Raw genomic sequence first — 15,896 nt, forward strand, 5'->3', positions numbered from 1 at the left:
GTGCCCTAATAGAGGCCTCCTCCTCCCCTTACAGCCTTCCTATCCATCTCCAAAATTGGTGCCTTACCAATTCTTTGCATCATTTTATGCAAATGACAGTACACAGAAATGCTTCCATAGCCTACAATCTCAAAACATTTTTACCAAAATTTTTACAATTCACCAATTTTGTCAAATCAACATACATAATGTCTCAAGGAGTTATATGCTGTTGAAGTGAAGAAAAAAAATTTCAGTCTCATGATTTTGGTTAAAAATCATGGACAGTAAAAACAAAAAAACTATGATTTGGGTTAAAAAAAAAGGTACAAATAGGAATACAAAAAAATTATCACAATAGCTGGCATGTACAGCACACTATTGGTACAAATTTACACATAGCAAAACTACACATTTCATATACAGATTTAAAAACAACAAGATTCCTTCTTACTAGGCTTTTGTAATAAAAAAAAGTGCCACTTCCTGTCAAAAACAAATAGCACAATGTTAAACTGAGTTAAGATAGCTGGTAGAGATGAGCGAACTTACAGTAAATTCGATTAGTCACAAACTTCTCGGCTCGGCAGTTGATGACTTTTCCTGCATAAATTAGTTCAGCTTTCAGATAATCCCGTGGGCTGGAAAAGGTGGATACAGTCCTAGGAGACTCTTTCCTAGGTCTGTATCCACCTTTTCCAGCCCACCGGAGCACCGAAAAGCTGAACTAATTTATGCAGGAAAAGTCGTTCGTGACGAATCGAATTTACTGTAAGTTCGCTCATCTCTAATAGCTGGCTATGGGAACATTACTGTATTATCTATTAAGAGAACAGTAAATTGAAAGACACTGTGCCCTAATAGAGGCCTCCTCCTCCCCTTACAGCCTTCCTATCCATCTCCAAAATTGGTGCCTTACCAATTCTTTGCATCATTTTATGCAAATGACAGTACGCAGAAACGCTTCCATTGCCTACAATCTCAAAAAATTTTAACCAAAATTTTTAAAATTCACCAATTTTGTCAAATCAACATACATAACGTCTCAACGAGTTATATGCTGTTGAAGTGAAGAAAAAAATTTTCAGTCTCATGATTTTGGTTAAAAATCATGGACAGTAAAAAAAAAACATGATTTGGGTAAAAAAAAGGTACAAATAGAAATACAAAAAAAATCATCACAATAGCTGGCAAGTACAGCACACTATTGGTACAAATTTACACATAGCAAAACTACACATTTTACATACAGATTTAAAAACAACAAGATTCCTTCTTACTAGGCTTTTGTGATAAAAGAAAAAGTGCCACCTCCTGTCAAAAACAAATAGCACAATGTTAAACTGAAATAAGATAGCTGGTAGAGATGAGCAAACTTACAGTAAATTCGATTCGTCACGAACTTCTCGGCTCGGCAGTTGATGACTTTTCCTGCATAAATTAGTTCAGCTTACAGGTGCTCCAGTGGGCTGGAAAAGGTGGATACAGTGCTAGGAGACTCTTTCCTAGGACTGTATCCACCTTTTCCAGCTCTCCGGAGCACCAGAAAGCTGAACTAATTCATGCAGGAAAACTCAGCAACCGCCGAACAGAGAAGTGCGTGACGAATCGAATTTACTGTAAGTTCGCTCATCTCTAATAGCTGGCTATGGGAACATTACTGTATTATCTATTAAGAGCACAGCGAAATGAAAGACACTGTGCCCTAATAGAGGCCTCCTCCTCCCCTTACAGCCTTCCTATCCATCTCCAAAATTGGTGCCTTACCAATTCTTTGCATCATTTTATGCAAATGACAGTACGCAGAAATGCTTCCATAGCCTACAATCTCAAAACATTTTTACCAAAATTTTTACAATTCACCAATTTTGTCAAATCAACATACATAATGTCTCAAGGAGTTATATGCTGTTGAAGTGAAGAAAAAATTTTTCAGTCTCATAATTTTGGTTAAAAATCATGGACAGTAAAAACAAACAAACTATGATTTGGGTTAAAAAAAAAGGTACAAATAGGAATACAAAAAAATTATCACAATAGCTGGCAAGTACAGCACACTATTGCTACAAATTTATGCATAGCAAAACTACACATTTTATATACAGATTTAAAAACAACAAGATTCCTTCTTACTGGGCTTTTGTGATAAAAAAAAGTGCCACCTCCTGTCAAAAACAAATAGCACAATGTTAAACTGAGTTAAGATAGCTGGTAGAGATGAGCGAACTTACAGTAAATTTGATTCGTCACAAACTTCTCGGCTTTGCAGTTTATGACTTTTCCTGCATAAATTAGTTCAGCTTTCAGATAATCCCGTGGGCTGGAAAAGGTGGATACAGTCCTAGGAGACTCTTTCCTAGGACTGTATCCACCTCTTCCAGCCCACCGGAGCACCAGAAAGCTGAACTAATTTTTGCAGGAAAAGTCAGCAACCGCTGAGCCGAGAAGTTTGTGAAGAATCGAATTTACTGTAAGTTCGCTCATCTCTAATAGCTGGCTATGGGAACATTACTGTATTATCTATTAAGAGGAAAGCGAAATGCAAGACACTGTGCCCTAATAGAGGCCTCCTCCTCCCCTTGCAGCCTTCCTATCCATCTCCAAAATTGGTGCCTTACCAATTCTTTGCATCATTTTATGCAAATGACAGTACGCAGAAATGCTTCCATAGCCTACAATCTCAAAACATTTTTACCAAAATTTTTACAATTCACCAATTTTGTCAAATCAACATACATAATGTCTCAAGGAGTTATATGCTGTTGAAGTGAAGAAAAAAAATTTCAGTCTCATAATTTTGGTTAAAAATCATGGACAGTAAAAACAAACAAGCTATGATTTGGGTTAAAAGGTACAAATAGGAATACAAAAAAATTATCACAAAAGCTGGCAAGTACAGTACACTATTGGTACAAATTTACGCATAGCAAAACTACACATTTTATATACAGATTTAAAAACAACAAGATTCCTTCTTACTAGGCTTTTGTAATAAAAAAAAAAGTGCCACCTCCTGTCAAAAACAAATAGCACAATGTTAAACTGAGTTAAGATAGCTGGTAGAGATGAGCGAACTTACAGTAAATTCGATTAGTCACAAACTTCTCGGCTCGGCAGTTGATGACTTTTCCTGCAAAAATTAGTTCAGCTTTCAGATGCTCCCGTGGGCTGGAAAAGGTGGATACAGTCCTAGGAGACTCTTTCCTAGGACTGTATCCACCTTTTCCAGCCCACCGGAGCACCACAAAGCTGAACTAATTTATGCAGGAAAAGTCAGCAACCGCCGAACAGAGAAGTTCGTGACGAATCGAATTTACTGTAAGTTCGCTCATCTCTAATAGCTGGCTATGGGAACATTACTGTATTATCTATTAAGAGAACAGTGAATTGAAAGACACTGTGCCCTAATAGAGGCCTCCTCCTCCCCTTACAGCCTTCCTATCCATCTCCAAAATTGGTGCCTTACCAATTCTTTGCATCATTTTATGCAAATGACAGTACGCAGAAACGCTTCCATAGCCTACAATCTCAAAAAATTTTAACTTAAATTTTTAAAATTCACCAATTTTGTCAAATCAACATACATAACGTCTCAAGGAGTTATATGCTGTTGAAGTGAAGAAAAAAATTTCAGTCTCATGATTTTGGTTAAAAATCATGGACAGTAAAAAAAAACATGATTTGGGTAAAAAAAAGGTACAAATAGAAATACAAAAAAAATCATCACAATAGCTGGCAAGTACAGCACACTATTGGTACAAATTTACACATAGCAAAACTACACATTTTACATACAGATTTAAAAACAACAAGATTCCTTCTTACTAGGCTTTTGTGATAAAAGAAAAAGTGCCACCTCCTGTCAAAAACAAATAGCACAATGTTAAACTGAGTTAAGATAGCTGGTAGAGATGAGCAAACTTACAGTAAATTCGATTCGTCACGAACTTCTCGGCTCGGCAGTTGATGACTTTTCCTGCATAAATTAGTTCAGCTTATAGGTGCTCCAGTGGGCTGGAAAAGGTGGATACAGTCCTAGGAGACTCTTTCCTAGGACTGTATCCACCTTTTCCAGCCCACCAGAAAAACGGAAAGCTGAACTAATTTATGCAGGAAAAGTCAGCAACCGCCGAGCCGAAAAGTTCGTGACGAATCGAATGTACTGTAAGTTCGCTCATCTCTAATAGCTGGCTATGGGAACATTACTGTATTATCTATTAAGAGCACAGCGAAATGAAAGACACTGTGCCCTAATAGAGGCCTCCTCCTCCCCTTACAGCCTTCCTATCCATCTCCAAAATTGGTGCCTTACCAATTCTTTGCATCATTTTATGCAAATGAGTATGCAGAAACGCTTCCATAGCCTACAATCTCAAAAAAAATTTACCAAAATTTTTAAAATTCACCAATTTTGTCAAATCAACACACTTAACGTCTCAAGAAGTTATATGCTGTTGAAGTTAAGAAAAAAAATCTTAGGTTGGGAGGATGGGTGGGCGGGGCTTAATCACGGCGCCCGCACTCAGCTGTATTCGGGAACTGTAGTTAATGTATGTCTATGAGCCGATCGGAGTGAACCGCAGCCTGCGTTTTCGGCCGTATGCGGTTTCCCGACCGCAAGCAAAAACGTGGTCGAAAACCACAGGTGTTTAACAAATTTCTGCTAAATCAACCCAAACAAAAGAAAGGGGATGTGCTCAAATACCTATGCTAGGTAATTAAGGTCCTGTGGTATACACACTAACTATAAAACCGAAAAGAAAATAACCCACTTAAAGATGGACCATTTGTAAAAAAGAATACATTTTATTTATGGAAAATTCCAATAATACATAAAACAAACACAGCGTGGACAAACATACGTGGGAACTAGGGAGCAGGGGGAGACCAGAAATAAAGAAATAATCCGGGTGCACTGGCCTATGGCATGTAAAAACAGGTAAATCACAAGATAAATATATAGATGTGTAAACATGAGATATGTACAAAGGCAGAAAGCGCCTCAATGAAAAGGGTAAATATTTATACAGGTCTCATATCAAGAGTACCAACATATAAAAATTGAACTGAAATGCCATAGGAAGTGATAAACATGCTAACCGGACTAAAGAAGGAACCACATGCAATGATGGTACGCAACAGTAAACCCCCCCCCAACACTCCCCAGCTACCCACCAAACCTCCGACGCGTTTCACCCAACGGGGCTTTATCCTGGATAAAGCCCCGTTGGGTGAAACGCGTCGGAGGTTTGGTGGGTAGCTGGGGAGTGTTGGGGGGGGGTTTTACTGTTGCATACCATCATTGCATGTGGTTCCTTCTTTAGTCCGGTTAGCATGTTTATCACTTCCTATGGCATTTCAATTCAATTTTTATATGTTGGTACTCTTGATATGAGACCTGTATAAATATTTACCCTTTTCATTGAGGCGCTTTCTGCCTTTGTACATATCTCATGTTTACACATCTATCTATTTATCTTGTGATTTACCTGTTTTTACATGCCATAGGCCAGTGCACCCGGATTATTTCTTTATTTCTGGTCTCCCCTTTCTCCCTAGTTCCCACGTATGTTTGTCCACGCTGTGTTTGTTTTATGTATTATTGGAACTTTCCATAAATAAAATGTATTCTTTTTTACAAATGGTCCATCTTTAAGTGGGTTATTTTCTTTTCGGTTTTTTAAATTTCTGCTAAAGTTGGACGTGAAAATGAAAAATGTGATTTTTTTTCACCAAAATGCTGGAGTTACCCCAATTTTTTTTATTTTCACAAGGGGTAATAGGAGAAAAAGCCTCCCAAAATTTTTAACCCCATTTCTTCTGAGTATGGAAGTACCCCATATGTGGATTTAAAGTACTCTGCGGGCGAACTACAATGCGCAGAAGAGAAGGAGTTCCATTGGGCTTTTGGAGAGAGAATCTGTTTGGAATGGAAGTTGGGGGCCAGATTAATGGACCCCCGCCCCACATGTGACCCCGTTTTGGAAACTACACCCCTCACAGAATGTAATAAGGGGTGCAGTGAGCATTCACACCCACTGGTGTTTGACAGATCTTTGGAACAGTGGGCAGTGCAAATGAAAAATTAAATTTTTCATTTTCATGGACCACTGTTCAAAAAAAATCTGTCAGACACCAGTGGGGTGTAAATGCTCACTGCATCCCTTGTTACATTCTGTTAAGGGTGTAGTTTCCAAAATGGGGTCACATGTGGGGGGGGTAATTTTTCTCGCACCATGGGGGTTTTGTAAACGCACATGGCCTTTAATTCCAGACACATTCTCTCTCCAAAAGCCCAATGGCGGTATTGCCATACTCAGAAGAAATGGGGTTACAAATTATGGGGGGCTTTTTTCCTATTACCCCTTGTGAAAATGAAAAATTTGGGATAACACCAGCATTTTAGTGAACAAAATACAAATTTTTTATTTTCACGTCCAAATTTAATGAAAATTCTTCAAACACCTGTGGGGTGTTAAGACTCACTATAGCTCTTTTTACATTCGGTGAGGGGTGTAGTTTCCAAAATGGGGTCACATGTGGGTGTTTCTTTTTTGCGTTTATGTCAGAACCGCTGTAACGATAAGCCACTCCTGTACAAATTATCTCACATGTACATGGCGCTCTCACTTCTGAGCCTCGTTGTGTGCCCGCAGAGCATTTTACGTTCACATATGGGGTATTTCAGTATTCAGAAGAAATTGCATTACACATTTTGGGGGTCTTTTTTTTCCTTTTACTTCTTGTGAAAATGAAAAGTATGGGGAAACACCAGCATGTTAGTGTAAAAAAGAAAAAACACGCTGGAGTAGACCCCAACTTTACCTTTTCATAATGGGTAAAAGGAGAAAATGCCCCCCAAAATTTGTAAGGCAATTTCTCCCGAGTATGGAAATACTCCATATGTGGCCCTAAACTGTTGCCTTGCAATACGACAGGGCTCCGAAGTGAGAGAGCACAATGTGCATTTGATGCCTAAATTAGGGATTTGCACAGGGATTACACTCAGATACCAAAATTACCCTATCGCAGTGTTCCCAAACTGGGTGCCTCCAGCTGTTGCAACACTGGGAGTTGTTGTTTTGCAACATCTGGAGGCTCTGTTTTAGAAACCGTGCTGTACCAGACGTTTCTCATTTTTATTGGGGGAGGGGGGTAAATGTGTAGGGGAATGTGTATATGTAGTGTTTTCACTACATATACACATTCCACACTATTTTGTGTAGTGTAGTGTTTTTAGGGTACATTCACATGGGCGGGGGTTTACAGCAAGTTTCCCGCTGGGAGTTTGAGCTGCAGAGGAAAATTTGCTACATCTAAAACTTCATTCACTGTAAACCCCCGCTCGTGTGAATGTACCCTGTACATTCACATGGGGGGAAGAGGCTAACCCCCAGCTGTTGCAAAAATACAACTCACAGCATACCCTTTGGCTGTCCGTGCATGCTGGGGGTTGTAGTTATGCAGACACACTGGTTGCAAAACACTAAGAGTTTGTTACTTAACTCAAAGTTTTGCAACCAGTGTGCCTCCAGCTGTTGCAAAAGTACAACTCCCAGCTTGTACGGACAGCTATAGGGCATGCTGGGAGTTGTAGTTTGCAACAGCTGGAGGCACACTGGTTGCGAAACACTGAGTTAGGTAACAAACTCTGTGTTTTGCAACCAGTGTGCCTTCAGCTTTTGCATAAACAACAACTCTCAACATGCAGTGACAGCTGAAGGGCATGCTGGGACTTGTAGTTATGCAACAGCTGGAGGCATACTACTACAACTTCCAGCATGCCCTTTAGCTGTCTGTACATGCTGGGGGTTGTAGTTATGCAACAGTTGGAGGCACACTGGTTGTAAAACACTGAGAGTTTGTTACTTAACTCAGTGTTCCCCAACCTGTGCGCCTCCAGCTGTTGCAAAACTGCAATTCCCAGCATGCATGGTCTGTCAGTGCATGCTAGGAGTTATAGTTTTGCAACAGCTGGAGGCACACGGGTTGGGAAACACTAAATTAGGAAACAGACAATGTTTCCCAACCCGTGTGCCTCCACTTGTTGCAAAACTACAGCTCCCAGCATGCCCAGACAGCCGAAGGGCATGTTGGGAGTTGTAGTTATGCAACAACTGGAGGAGAACAGTTTGGAGACCACTGTGTGGTGGTGTCCAAACTGTAGCCCTCCAGATGTTGCAAAACTACAACTCCAAGCATGCTCAGACTGCCCAGACATACTGGGAGTTGTAGTTTGGCAACATCTGAAGGGCCAGATGTTTGTTAAGAATGAAAGAAGACATTTGATTGGTTGCTATGGGCAACTGGGCAACTTTTCCTCTGGACAGGTTTTGATAAATCTCCCCCATTATCTTTCCGTATATGTCAGGGTAACATTGTGCTGTTGACATTCAGAGAAGTGGGGGCCTTAGTCTTGAAAGAGTTCATGTAGCAGTTATTAATAATATAGAAAACAAATCTAGGGCAGATTGATGAGGAAAATCAAGGAAAATGTAGCAAATGCTTTCCCAATGGTCGCCATATAGAAGCAAAGTGTGGCCCCATAGAACTTTATTAGGTTTTTACATTGTACAATCCGGCCAAATAAAGACAAATCCACATGCAAAGGTGACATGAGGATCAGGAAGTCAGAATGAATGTATGTTTCCATCTCCTAGACAAGACTGTTTCCCAAGCAGTGTACCTCCAGCTTTTGCAAAACTACAACTCCCAGCATGCTAAATTGTAGTTTTGCAACAGCCGAGGGCACACTGGTTGGAAAACACTGTCCTAGACTGTAGAATATTTAGTACTAAGTGTAATGGGAGCACTCACTTCTCTACCAACACTGTCCAAACCTGTGTGCCATCTGTGATCAACTTCCATTAAAGAAACAGGACAAAAAGATAAGCGGCATCATCTCTATACAATTGGGGGGGATACTCGGGACTGGCACTGTACTTGGTAAGACTCTGCTGATTGGTTGATTTGACCTCTATATTAAAATGTTGGGTCACACAGAGCATATCCGTGGTGTATTTCACACTGCGGAAGCAACAATGGCAGTCAATAGAGCAAGCCCCCTGCTGCAGCTGGATAGCTTTGTGTCCGTTTGTAGTGGTGGATTTCCCACTGTAGACAAACGGCCATATTTTTTTTACAGCTATAAATACCATTGAAAATTCAATGTATGAACATAGCTTTAAAGTGGTCTTCCAAAAACAGCACCACACCTTTCCTCAGGTTGCAACCTGGCTCCATTGACTTCTACTGAGCTGCTATGTTTCTGGATGAAAGCCATGTTTTCCTAACCCTGGATAACCCATTTAAACTGTAGCAGAAATTTACTCCAGAAGTTTGGTGCATTTTTAGCGCATGATGCCGCAGCCTAGGTCAGACCACCTTTTTATTAAACCACTCCCCCTTTTTTGAATGCACCTGAAAAGTGTATAAAACTCATAATATGTACAGGATCTGCTACATATACTGAGGTCAATGGGTAGCAAAATCAGCCACAGAAAATATGTAGCAGATCCTGTACGTGTGAACCTACCCTAAATATGGTACCAGTCAATTTGGCCCCCTTGCAATAGTAGATCTGGCCTATTGTGGCTGTAACCTGGAGTCCTGTGGTAAAAGTGATAGACAATTCTAGCTCTTCCATGATGTCCTCCTACCTGTGCTGCCCATCAGATGGATGTAGCAGGGTCCTTGAAGGCCACTTACACTTCTCTCTTCTTTGCTGGAAGTTTTCTTTCTCTTTTAGGTCATTCAGGCCCAGATATTTAGCAGGAATGTAATAACCTTTTCTTTCTCTGTACCTTAGTTGTACTGGGCGGCTCCTGGACACGGTTTCCACTGTTCTGGTCTCCGTTCAGCTCTCTTCCATCTTCTCCTTTCTCCACTAAATTATTTTTTCTTTGTTTACTTCATTTTATGACAATGGAAAAAGACGATAAAGTCACTAGAAAACTACAGCAATGGGCAATGGGCTCTGACATGTGTCTCTGCTAAACTCTAGTGAGCAAATGAGAGATTTTTCTGTTCATCTGGCTACGTATCATGTCTGTTATGATGATGTCACCAGCTGCCCTACTGTGATGTCAGCAGCCAATGTTCTAATGGTCTCTTTGTTTCATCAGCCAATCAGGTGTTACCTTACTGAGAGGTGCTTTGACATGGTTTTGTTCTACATTACACTACACTTTATACATATCTATATTTCCATATATATTAAGTAGATAGCAATATATATATATATATATATATATATATATATATATATATATGTGTGTGTGTGTGTGTGTGTGCTTAGTATTCCACTCTGCCAATTTTAAGACCAGTATTTCCCTACCAGTGTAAGGCTAAGTTTATCCTGCGTTTTTTGGGTTGATAAAAACGCCTGAAAAAGCGCCAGTGCAATGTCCTGCATTTGTTTTTTTTTGTTTTTTTTGTTTTTCATTTGTGTGGAAATAGCATTCTTGGCACCTTTTGTTTTTTTTTTTTTTTTTTTTGGTATCCAAAATTAGTTTGGTACCAAAAAATAAAATAAAAAAAGATGCAGTAGTGATGGCAAAAATTTTTTTTAACGAAATCTAAATTTTGTATAACTAAATTTGAATTAATGTTTAATAAAGTGTGTGTTTCACTTTTTTTCTCTATTTTTTACATTTTTTAGGTAGTACTACTACTCCTAGCATGGAACAGAGTGTTCCATGATGGGAGCAGTAATACCTGTAGTAATAGACATATCGCCCCAGGTCTCAGTCCTGACACCCGATGCAATCGTCCATTATATAGCAGAGATGCAGCTCTACACAGCACTAACATCTCTGCTCTGTACTCCGGCCAGTGATGGGAATAGAACATCACTCATTCATATTTCCCACCCAGAGTGGTGATTGGCCGGATGGTTGCAGTCAATCACAGCTCTGAGGGAAATATCAATGATTGAGTGGCCGGAGTACAGAGCAGACATGCGAGTGCTGTATACAGCCGCCCCATCTCTGCAATAGACAAGACGATCACATCAGGTGCCAGTAGTGACATCTACTGTGATGTGTCCTTAACTGCAAGTATTACTACTCCCAACATGGAGCAGACTCTGCTCCATGCTGGGAGCTGTAGTACCTGCATTAATAGACAGATCGCAGCGAGTGTAACTTCTGACACTCACTGCGATCTGTCTATTAATGCAGGTACTACATCTCACAGCAGTGAGCAGAGTGTGCTCCATGTTGGGAGTAGTAGTACCTGCAGGTAAGGAAAGATCACAGCGGGTATCACTCCTCCTGACACCCGCTGTGATCCTCCTGTATAATGTATAGATGCAGCGGCCGTATATATACGCATATTCCGATTTCCCACAGAGAGCTTTGATTGGCTGGAACCATCTGGCCAATCACAGCTCTCTGCGGGAAATATGAATAGGTGTATATATACGGCAGTGTAGGGGACCATAGAAGAGTGGCCGCTGCATCTAGTAATTATACAGGAGGATCACAACAGGCAATCTGTCAATTAGTACAGGTACTAACTGGAACAGTGTTTTCTATGCTGGGAGTAGTAGTACTACCTAAAAAATGTAAAAAAGAAAAAAGAAAAAAAAAAGTGAAAAACACATAGGGGGAGATTTATCAAAACCTGTCCAGAGGGAAATCTGCTGAGTTGCCCAATCAGATTACTACTTTCATTTTTCAGAAGCCTTGTTAAAAATGAAAGAAGCGATCTGATTGGTTGCTATGGGCAACTCAGCAACTTTTCCTCTCAAAACCTGTCCAGAGGAAAATGTTATTATAAAAAAGATACATTTCGTTAGATACAATTTTTTCCTTTACTATTGTATCTTTTTTAATTTTTTTTTAATGGTACCCATGAAATTTTATTAAAAAAGGTATCTCCATCACTTTTTTGGATCGCTAAAGTCCAAAAAAGAATGAAAACCGCATGAAAAAACGCCAAAGTTAAAACCCGCATATCGTTTTTCTTGGAAATTTTATTCACTCCCATAGACTTCAATGGGAGAAAAACGCCATGATTTTGACAAAAAAAAAATGCCAGTGGCTCAACATGCTGCAATTACCAACGATCTGAAAAACGCCAAAAAAGAGTGGAAAAACGCCAAAAGTATTAAAAAAAACGCCAAAGTAAAAAATGCCAAGTGGAATAAGAATTTTGCGATTTCTCATTGATTTACAGCTAACATCTGGCCACAGCATTTTTTGGCCTAAAAAACGCCATGCGGCAGAATTGGTGTTTTTCTTGGTGTTTTTGCCCAAAAAGTGGAATTCCAACCCATCTCCAGCTTTTGCAAAACTACAGCTCCCAACATGCCCAGACAGCCTTCTGTTGTTTGGGCACCCTGAAAGTTGTAGTTTACAACAGCTGAAGACACACTGGTTGGGAAACACTGTCCTAGACTGTAGATATTTGGTGTAATGGGAGCGCTCACATCTGTGCCAACACTGCCCAAACCTGTACGCAATCTGTAATCACCTTACATTATCAGACCAGGGCACAGAGAGAAGTGGCATCTTCTTCATACATTTGGGGGGCACTCAGGACAGGCGCTCGACTGGTTGTTAAGCTGTTTCTAGGATGGCAGTTAAAATGGCTGCTGCAGCATAACAGTTGTCATAGCAACTGCTCCTAGCTGGACTGTACTACTACAGGACCATATAAGCTGCCCCAAAAACACAGTAAAAATGATAAAGATGGTAGCTATATGATTGAAACAAAGATGGGAAAGTGCTTTGTCTTCTTGCTCTCATTTCTTTTAATATCATCCATTTTGCTGCTGTTGACCTGCTAGTTTATTTTACCCACATGTCAATGGTTCAGTCCAGGCTTTTATTTTCGCTTGGTAAGACTTTGCTGATTGGTTAATTTTACCTCTATACTGAAATGTAATTAACCTCTTAAGAATAGGGTCACACAGACAGGGTCGCCATCAGGGGGGTACAGTAAGGTTCCTGGACCCTCAGGGGAGCCCACTTGGCCCCAACAGTCTTTCTTGCGAGGAGGGCAGCACACTGTCACTTTAAAATGGCAGGGGCTGCAGTTGGTATGAGACATGCCTGTGCGCGACTCTTAGTTACCAGCAGGGCCTGCTAGTAGCAGCTGGCCAGTGACGTCGGCTCACGTGTCCCTCCTCTTCCTGCCCAGTTCTGCAATAGAGGAGCGGAGCAACAAGCTACACTGCACACAGGTACTTACTTGTATGGGGGCTGTTTGTGTGTGTGTGTATATATATATATATATATATATATATATATATATATATATATATGGGCAGTGTGTGTATATAGAAGCTGTGTATGATGGCCATGTGTGTATAAAGTATAAAGGGGCAGTGTATGTGTGTATAGTGGATGTATAAGTGTGTATGATGGCTATGTGTGTATAAAGGGGCAGTGTGTGTATACAGAAGCTGTGTATGTGTGTATGATGGCCATGTGTGTATAAAGGGGCAGAGTGTGTATATAGAAGCTGTGTATGATGGCCATGTGTGTATAAAGTATAAAGGGACAGTGTGTGTATATATAAGCTGTGTATGTGTGTATGATGGCCATGTGTGTATAAAGTGGCAGTGTGTGTATATAGAAGCTGTGTATGTGTGTATGATGGCCATGTGTGTATAAAGTATAAAGGGGCAGTGTATGTGTATATAGAAGCTGTGTATGTGTGTATGATGGCTATGTGTGTATAAAGGGGCAGTGTGTGTATATAGAAGCTGTGTATGATGGCCATGTGTGTATAAAGTATAAAGGGACAGTGTGTGTATATAGAAGCTGTGTATGTGTGTATGATGGCCATGTGTGTATAAAGTATAAAGGGGCAGTGTATGTGTATATAGAAGCTGTGTATGTGTGTATGATGGCTATGTGTGTATAAAGGGGCAGTGTGTGTATATAGAAGCTGTGTATGTGTGTATGATGGCCATGTGTGTATAAAGTATAAAGGGGCAGTGTGTGTATATAGAAGCTGTGTATGTGTGTATGATGGCTATGTGTGTATAAAGGGGCAGTGTGTGTATATAGAAGCTGTGTATGATGGCCATGTGTGTATAAAGAGGCAGTGTGTGTGTAGAGGCAGTGTATATATGTATGATGGGTGTGTGTGTGTGTATATACAGTGGCAGAGTATGTGTATATAGTGGCTGTATATATGTGTATGATGGCAGTGTGTGTCTATATAGTGGCAGTGTATATGCATATAGAAGCTATGTATGTGTATGATGGCCATGTGTGTATAAAGGGGCAGTGTGTGTATATAGAGGCAGTGTATATATGTATGATGGGTGTGTGTGTATATACAGTGGCAGTGTATGTGTATATAGGGGCTGTATATATGTGTATGATGGCAGTGTGTGTCTATATAGTGGCATTGTATATGCATATAGAAGCTGTGTATGTGTGTATGATGGCCATGTGTGTATAAAGGGGCAGTGTGTGTATATAGAGGCAGTGTATATATTTATGATGGATGTGTGTGTATATACAGTGGCAGTGTATGTGTATATAGTGCTTGTATATGTGTGTATGATGGCAGTGTATATGCATATAGAAGCTGTGTATGTGTATGATGGCCATGTGTGTATAAAGGGGCAGTGAGTGTATATAGAGGCAGTGTATATATTTATGATGGCAGTGTGTGTCTATATAGTGGCAGTGTATATGCATATAGAAGCTGTGTATGTGTGTGATGGCCATGTGTGTATAAAGGGGCAGTGTGTGTATATAGAGGCAGTGTATATATTTATGATGGATGTGTGTGTATATACAGTAGCAGTGTATGTGTGTATATAGAGGCAGTGTATATATTTATGATTGATGTGACTGTATATACAGTGGCAGTGTATATAGTGGCTGTATATGTGTGTATGATGGCAGTGTGTGTCTATATAGTGGCAGTGTATACGCATATAGAAGCTGTGTATATGTATAATGGCCATGTGTGTATAAAGGGGCAGTGAGTGTATATAGAGGCAGTGTATATATTTATGATGGATGTGTGTATATACAGTAGCAGTGTATGTGTATATAGAGGCAGTGTATATATTTATGATGGATGTGTGTAGAGCTGGGCGGTATGACCAAATATGTGTATCACGGTATTTTTGTAACGTATGGCGGTTCCACGATATATAATGGTATTTCTTTCACCCCCACCCCACCACAAATCATGTGACCCCAGCAAGCGCTCTTTTGCTCCCCCCCCCCCCCCCCCCCCAAGTCATGTTACCTGCCAGTGCTGTTCTGCTCCCCCCCAATTAATTAATCAGCCCAGCGGGGTGCTACTCACATATGTCACCCGCAAGCACTGCCCTCCTCCTCTTTGTTGGGGGCCGCCGGCGATGGAACTCTATACTGCACGCCAGTGGTCTCTAATAGCCAACGGCTGTCTGGGCATGCTGGGAGTTGTAGTTTTGCAACAGCTGGAGGTCCGCAGGTTTGAGACAACTGCTATACGCTGTATCCCTATGCCCAGGCTGCAAAAGATAAGCCAGCTTCTTACATGACAGTGGGCTCAGCTTATCACTGGCCAGGGCGGGACATCGCTCCAGCCGGTGATAGGCTGACGGCTGTCTGACGTTCCATTCCCCAGCGTAAAGCAGACGTAGGTAAGTTAAAGTTTATTTTCTTTATCTTTTGCAGCCCGGGCATAGGGATACAGCATACAGCAGTGGTCTCAAACCTGCGGTGCTCCAGCTGTTGCAAAACTACAACTCCCAGCATGCCTGGACAGCCGTTGGCTGTCCGGGCATGCTGGGAGTTGTAGTTTTGCCACATCTGGAGGTCCGCAGGTTGGAGACCACTGGCGTACAGTGAGTTCCAGCGCCGGCAGCCCCCAACGAAGAGGAGGAGGGCAGTTCTTGCGGGATTCATATGAGTAGTACCCCGCTGGGCTGATAATGGGGGGGGGGGGGAGCAGAA

General features: G+C 40.9%; 1 protein-coding gene across 1 annotated transcript in view; it reads right to left on the reverse strand.

Moving 5' to 3' along the window:
• Positions 1–15,896, reverse strand: part of LOC130356605 (uncharacterized) — a 1,200,575-nt gene that overhangs the window by 139,253 nt on the left and 1,045,426 nt on the right. The window contains exon 6 of the mRNA XM_056558369.1: positions 9,639–9,888. The gene's annotated coding sequence lies outside the window, so the exon portion shown is untranslated. The remainder of the gene's footprint in view (positions 1–9,638; positions 9,889–15,896) is intronic.

The sequence above is a fragment of the Hyla sarda genome, chromosome 2, assembly GCF_029499605.1.
Source record: "Hyla sarda isolate aHylSar1 chromosome 2, aHylSar1.hap1, whole genome shotgun sequence".
NCBI lineage: Eukaryota > Metazoa > Chordata > Amphibia > Anura > Hylidae > Hyla > Hyla sarda.